Consider the following 7723-nt stretch of genomic DNA (forward strand, 5'->3'; position numbering starts at 1 on the left):
CAGCTCCACTGGGACACTGGACCAGTTCCCATGGAGGACACAATTTTCTACCAGGGACAATAAAGGATCTTGGGTGGTCCAGGTCTTGATATGGCGGGCCATAACGGGGGACTTCTCGTTCTCAAATGCCTCCATGACCATGAGCAAGTCCGCTGGTGGTGGGCAATGGTAACCAACTGAGAGCATCTGCGCAGTTCTCTGTGCCCGGTCTGTGGCGGATTACATGCTTGTCTGCCAACAACGTGAGCGCCCATCTTTGGATGCGGGCAGAGGCATTGGTATTAATCCCTTTGCTCTCCGAGAATAGCGATATGTGCGGCTTATGGTCAGCTTCTAACTCAAACTTAAGCCCAAACAGATGCTGATGCATTTTTTTTACCCTGTAACCGCACGGCGGAGCCTCTTTTTCAACTATGCTGCAGGCCCTTTCGGCCTTGGACAAACTCCTGGATGCATACGCAACTGGTTGCAAAATTCCCAATTCATTAGCCTGTTGTAACACACACCCGACCCCGTATGACGACGTATCGCAAGCTAACACCAATCGTTTTTACATGGGTTATACAGTACAAGCAGTTTGTTAAAATACAAAAAGTTTCTGGATTTCTTAAAGGCAGCATCTTGTGAATTTCCCCATACCTAGTCATCTCCCTTGCACAGTAACGCATGCAGGGGTTCTAGCAGGGTGCTTAACCCAGGTAGGAAATTACCGAAGTAGTTAAGGAGTCCCAGGAACAACCGCAGCTCCGTCACGTTCTGTGGTCGCAGCGCGTTCTTGATGGCCTCCGTCTTGGCGTCGGTGGGTCTGATGCCGTCTGCTGCGATTCTCCTTCCTAAGAATTCGATGTCCTGTGCCAGGAAAACACACTTCGAGCATTTCAACCTGAGCCCCACGCGATCCAACCGACTAAGAACCTCCTCCGGGTTCTTCAAGTGCTCCATGGTGTCCCAACCTGTAACCAATATGTCGTCCTGGAAGACCACTGTACAAGGAACCGACTTTAGCAGGCTTTCCATGTTCCGCTGGAAGATCGCTGCAGCCGACCGAATCCCGAACGGGCACCGGTTGTAGATAAACAGACCTTTGTGCATGTTGATGCAGGTGAGGCCTTTCGAAGACTCCTCCAGCTCCTGCATCATGTAGGCCGAGGTCAGGTCCAGCTTAGTGAACGTCTTCTCTCCAGACAGGGTTGCGAATAGGTCGTCTGCTCTGCAGCGAAAAACGGTTAATCGTTATTTTATAGTCCCCGCAAATTCTAACCGTACCGTCCTCCTTGAGTACCGGAACAATCGGACTGGCCCAGTCGCTGAATTCTACTGGCGCAATGATGCTTTCACGTTGCAGCCTGTCCAGCTCGATTTCCACTTTTTCACGCATCATATACGGTACTGCCTGAGCCTTGTGGTGGATGGGTCGCGTACCGGGAACCAAATGGATCTGCACTTTCGCCCCCGAAAAGCTTCCAATGCCTGGCTCGAATAATGAAGGGAACTTGCTTAGAACCTGGGTACAAGCGGTGTCGTCGACGGACAAAAGCGCTTGGATCTCGTCCCAGCTTCTGCCAAATAACATGGGGCCATCCCCTGGCACAATCCACAGTGGGAGTTCGTGTACTGCTCCATCGTAGGAGACTTTGACTTCAGCACTGCCAATTACAGGGATTAGTTCCTTGGTGTAAGTCCTTAGTTTGGTGTGAATGGGGCTGAGCTTGGGCCTGTGTGCCTTCTTTTCCCACAGCCTGTTGAAGGCCGTTTTACTCATTATGGACTGACTTGCCCCCGTGTCCAGCTCCATATACACTGGAATTCCGTTCAGTTCAATTTTCAATATTATTGGTGGGCATTTCGTCGTGAATGTGTGTACCCCGTCCACCTCTGCCTCCTCAGTACGAATTTCCAATTCCGTCTGATCCACTGTGGATCAATCATTCTCTGCAACATGGTGGTTTGCAGGGTTTGCAGCTCGCCTACACATTCGTTGGAGGTGTCCCATTGTTCTGTAGCCATTGCACGCATAGTGCTTAAAGCGGCATTGATGGTGCCGATGATCACCCCCGCAATGCCAATAGGGTGTTAACTGCCTCACATTAACAGATGATGGCGGGCTCTGCGTCAATTGAGGTCGGGCCACAGCAGCCGGCTAGTACGTTTTTCCCTGTACATTTCTCCTCAAAACCGACTTTACTTTATGCACAGTACTGGCCGAAACTTCTTTGTTCTGTGAAATCTGCTCGGTGTTGTCGCTGGTGGACATAAATGCCTGGGCTATCGTTATGGCTTTACTCAATTCGGAGTTCCTACAGTCAACAGTTTGCGAAGGATTGTCTCATGTCCGATGCCCAGTACAAAAAAGTCTCTGAGCATTTGTTCTAAGAATCCCTCAAACTCACAGTGTCCTGCAAGGCGCCTTACTTCAGTGACGTAGCTCGCCACTTCCTGGCCCTCCGATTGTTGACACGTGTAGAACCGATATCTCGCCATCAAAACGGTTTCCTTAGGATTTAGGTGCTCCCGGACCAGCATACACAATTCTTCGTAGGATTTCTCTGTTGGTTTTGCCGGGGCCGGGAGATTCTTCTTGAGGCCATAGGTTGTTGCTCCACAGACAGTTAGGAGGATCGCCCTTTGTTTGGTAGTGTTCTCATCCCCTTCCAGCTCATTGGCCATGAAGTATTGGTCGAGTCTCTCCACGAAGGCCTCCCAATCGTCCCCTTCTGAAAACTTCTCCAGGATGCCGACTGTTCTTTGCATTTTCGTGCGGTTGTCTTAATGCAAGGAGTATCCGCAATAAGAATTAATTGTCCAAATAGATGTTAACAAATATGATGTGATTGGGATTACGGAGACGTGGCTCCAGGATGATCAGGGCTGGGAACTCAACATTCAGGGGTATTCAACATTCAGGAAGGATAGAATAAAAGGAAAAGGAGGTGGGGTAGCATTGCTGGTTAAAGAGGAGATTAATGCAATAGTTAGGAAAGACATTAGCTTGGATGATGTGGAATCTATATGGGTAGAGCTGCAGAACACCAAAGGGCAAAAAACATTAGTAGGAGTTGTGTACAGACCTCCAAACAGTAATAGGGATGTTGGGGAGGGCATCAAACAGGAAATTAGGGGTGGATGCAATAAAGGTGTAGCAGTTATAATGGGTGACTTTAATATGCACATAGATTGGGCTAACCAAACTGGAAGCAATACGGTGGAGGAGGATTTCCTGGAGTGCATAAGGGATGGTTTTCTAGACCAATATGTTGAGGAACCAACTAGGGGGGAGGCCATCTTAGACTGGGTGTTGTGTAATGAGAGAGGATTAATTAGCAATCTCATTGTGCGAGGCCCCTTGGGGAAGAGTGACCATAATATGGTGGAATTCTGCATTAGGATGGAGAATGAAACAGTAAATTCAGAGACCATGGTCCAGAACTTAAAGAAGGGTAACTTTGAAGGTATGAGGCGTGAATTGGCTAGGATAGATTGGCGAATGATACTTAGGGGGTTGACTGTGGATGGGCAATGGCAGACATTTAGAGACCGCATGGATGAATTACAACAATTGTACATTCCTGTCTGGCGTAAAAATAAAAAAGGGAAGGTGGCTCAACCGTGGCTATCTAGGGAAATCAGGGATAGTATTAAAGCCAAGGAAGTGGCATACAAATTGGCCAGAAATAGCAGCGAATCTGGGAACTGGGAGAAATTTAGAACTCAGCAGAGGAGGACAAAGGGTTTGATTAGGGCAGGGAAAATGGAGTACGACAAGAAGCTTGCAGGGAACATTAAGGCGGATTGCAAAAGTTTCTATAGGAATGTAAAGAGAAAAAGGTGAGTAAAGACAAACGTAGGTCCCCTGCAGTCAGAATCAGGGGAAGTCATAACGGGGAACAAAGAAATGGCAGACCAATTGAACAAGTACTTTGGTTCGGTATTCACTAAGGAGGATACAAACAACCTTCCGGATATAAAAGGGGTCAGAGGGTCTAGTAAGGAGGGGGAACTGAGGGAAATCTTTATTAGTCGGGAAATTGTGTTGGGGAAATTGATGGAATTGAAGGCCGATAAATCCCCAGGGCCTGATGGACTGCATCCCAGAGTACTTAAGGAGGTGGCCTTGGAAATAGCGGATGCATTGACAGTATTTTCCAACATTCCATTGACTCTGGATCAGTTCCTATGGAGTGGAGGGTAGCCAATGTAACTCCACTTTTTAAAAAAGGAGGGAGAGAGAAAACAGGGAATTATAGACCGGTCAGCCTGACCTCAGTAGTGGGTAAAATGATGGAATCAATTATTAAGGATGTCATAGCAGTGCATCTGGAAAATGGTGACATGATAGGTCCAAGTCAGCATGGATTTGTGAAAGGGAAATTATGCTTGACAAATCTTCTGGAATTTTTTGAGGATGTTTCCAGTAAAGTGGACAAAGGAGAACCAGTTGATGTGGTATATTTGGACTTTCAGAAGGCTTTCGACAAGGTCCCACACAAGAGATTAATGTGCAAAGTTAAAGCACATGGGATTGGGGATAGTGTGCTGACGTGGATTGAGAACTGGTTGTCAGACAGGAAGCAAAGAGTAGGAGTAAACGGGTACTTTTCAGAATGGCAGGCAGTGACTAGTGGGGTGCCGCAAGGTTCTGTGCTGGGGCCCCAGCTGTTTACATTGTACATTAATGATTTAGACGAGGGGATTAAATGTAGTATCTCCAAATTTGCGGATGACACTAAGTTGGGTGGCAGTGTGAGCTGCGAGGAGGATGCTATTAGGCTGCAGAGTGACTTGGATAGGTTAGGTGAGTGGGCAAATGCATGGCAGATGAAGTATAATGTGGATAAATGTGAGGTTATCCACTTTGGTGGTAAAAACAGAGAGACAGACTTATATCTGAATGGTGACAGATTAGGAAAAGGGAAGGTGCAACGAGACCTGGGTGTCATGGTACATCAGTCATTGAAGGTTGGCATGCAGGTACAGCAGGTGGTTAAGAAAGCAAATGGAATGTTGGCCTTCATAGCGAGGGGATTTGAATACAGGGGCAGGGAGGTGTTGCTACAGTTGTACAGGGCCTTGGTGAGGCCACACCTGGAGTATTGTGTGCAGTTTTGGTCTCCTAACTTGAGGAAGGACATTCTTGCTATTGAGGGAGTGCAGCGAAGATTCACAAGACTGATTCCCGGGATGGCGGGACTGACCTATCAAGAAAGACTGGATCAACTGGGCTTGTATTCACTGGAGTTCAGAAGAATGAGACCTCATGGAAACGTTTAAAATTCTGACGGGTTTAGACAGGTTAGATGCAGGAAGAATGTTCCCAATGTTGGGGAAGTCCAGAACCAGGGGTCACAGTCTGAGGATAAGGGGTAAGCCATTTAGGACCGAGATGAGGAGAGACTTCTTCACCCAGAGAGTGGTGAACCTGTGGAATTCTCTACCACAGAAAGTAGTTGAGGCCAATTCACTAAATATATTCAAAAGGGAGTTAGATGAAGTCCTTACTACTCGGGGGATCAAGGGTTATGGCGAGAAAGCAGGAAGGGGGTACTGAAGTTTCATGTTCAGCCATGAACTCATTGAATGGCAGTGCAGGCTAGAAGGGCTGAATGGCCTGCTCCTGCACCTATTTTCTATGTTTCTATTACCTCGTCGCCAATTGTTACACTCATAATAAATGGTCAGACTGAGTAGTGTGTGTAATGAGCAAGTGTGACCTTAGCTCCTTTATTAAGATTCCAGAGTACAGGTACCTCGTGGGTGGCCTGCTTATATACTGTGCTCCCAAGGGATGCTGGGATCCCTTAGGACTCCAACAGGTAGGCCCTCTGGTGGTCAGGTGTGATGCAGGTTACAAGGGGTTAAATACATAACTTGCTCACCGGGGTTTCCCCATCCGAGCTGCTCATGAAAACGGCGCTCAAAACAGGGCTTTCTCTTGTCCACCCTGATCTCCATGATCACGTCAAGAGCAGGCAGCATCAACAAAGCATGTACCATGATCTCACAAATTTGTCACGTGATATTGAAATCAATGATCCTGTATTTGTACTCAACTATGAACATGGTTCCAAATGGCTTGCTGGCACTGTCATAGCCAAAGAAGGGAGTAGGGTGTTTCAGGTCAAACTCGCAAATGGACTAACTTGCAGAAAGCATTTGGACCAAACCAAACTGCGATTCAGACAGTCACGAGCAACTTGAAAAGGACACCACCAACTTCGACCCTCTGACACACATACAAGTGGCAACCGACATTAAGGTTGACCACGAAGCTGAACTCATCATCCCCAGCAGCCAGCAAGGCCAGCTGCGCAGCAGCCCAGCGAAGAACCAACCAACTCGCCTGCACCTGCACCTGCATTTGTACTGAGACGATCGACGAGGGAGTGAAAAGCCCCATATCGTCTCAACCTGTAAATAAGTGTACTCTTTACTTTGGGAAGGAGTGATGCATTCTACCGCCACCAGAGGGCGTATCTGTTCGAGTCCCAAGGGATCCCAGCATCCCTTGGGAGCACTGTATATAAGCAGGCCTCCTATGCTGTACCATCACTCTTCAGTTAGAATGTAGAGACCAAGGTCACACTTACTCATGTCTACAGTACTCAATCACATTACTTTAATATGGACATAACAGTGTAGGGGGAAGCTTTACTCTGTATCTAACCCATTCTGCACCTGCCCTGGGAGTGTTTGATGGGATGGTGTAGAGAGAGCTTTGTGTAATGAGAAAGAACTAATTAGCAATCTTGTTGTGTGAGGCCCCTTGGGGAAGAGTGACCATAATATGGTAGAATTCTTTATTAAGATTGAGAGTGACACAGTTAATTCAGAGACTAGGGTCCTGAACTTAAGGAAAGGTAACTTCGATGGTATGAGACATGAATTGGCTAGAATAGACTGGCGAGTGATACTTAAAGGGTTGATGGTGGATAGGCAATGGCAAACATTTAAAGATCACATGGATGAACTTCAATAATTGTACACCCCTGTTTGGAGTAAAAATAAAACGGGGAAGGTGGCTCAACCGTGGCTAACAAGGGAAATTAAGGATAGTGTTAAATCCAAGGAAGAGGCATATAAATTGGCCAGAAAAAGCAGCAAACCTGAGGACTGGGAGAATTTTATAATACTGCAGAGGACGACAAAGGGTTTAATTAGGAGGGTGAAAATAGAGTATGAGAGGAAGCTTGCTGGGAACATAAAAACTGACTGCAAAAGTTTCTATAGATATGTAAAGAGAAAAAGATTAGTGAAGACAAACATAGATACCTTGCAGTCAGAATCAGGTGAATTTATAATGAGGAAAAAAGAAATGGCAGAGCAATTGAACAAATACTTTGGTTCTGTCTTCACGAAGGAAGACACAAATAGCCTTCCGGAAATACTAAGGGACCGAGGGTCGAGTGAGAAGGAGGAACTGAAGGAAATCCTTATTAGGCGGGAAATTGTGTTAGGGAAATTGATGGGATTGGAGGCCGATAAATCCCCGGGGCCTGATAGTCTGCATCCCAGAGTACTTACGGAAGTAGCCCTAGAAATAGTGGATGCATTGGTGATAATTTTCCAACAGTCTATCGAATCTGGATTGGTTCCTATGGACTGAAGGGTAGCTAATGTAACACCACTTTTTAAGAAGGGAGGGAGAGAGAAAGCAGGTAACTATAACCTGACATCAGTAGTGGGGAAAATGTTGGAATCAATTATTAAAGATGAAATAGCAGCACAT

The sequence above is a fragment of the Pristiophorus japonicus genome, chromosome 4 (genome assembly GCF_044704955.1).
Source record: "Pristiophorus japonicus isolate sPriJap1 chromosome 4, sPriJap1.hap1, whole genome shotgun sequence".
Taxonomy (NCBI): domain Eukaryota; kingdom Metazoa; phylum Chordata; class Chondrichthyes; family Pristiophoridae; genus Pristiophorus; species Pristiophorus japonicus.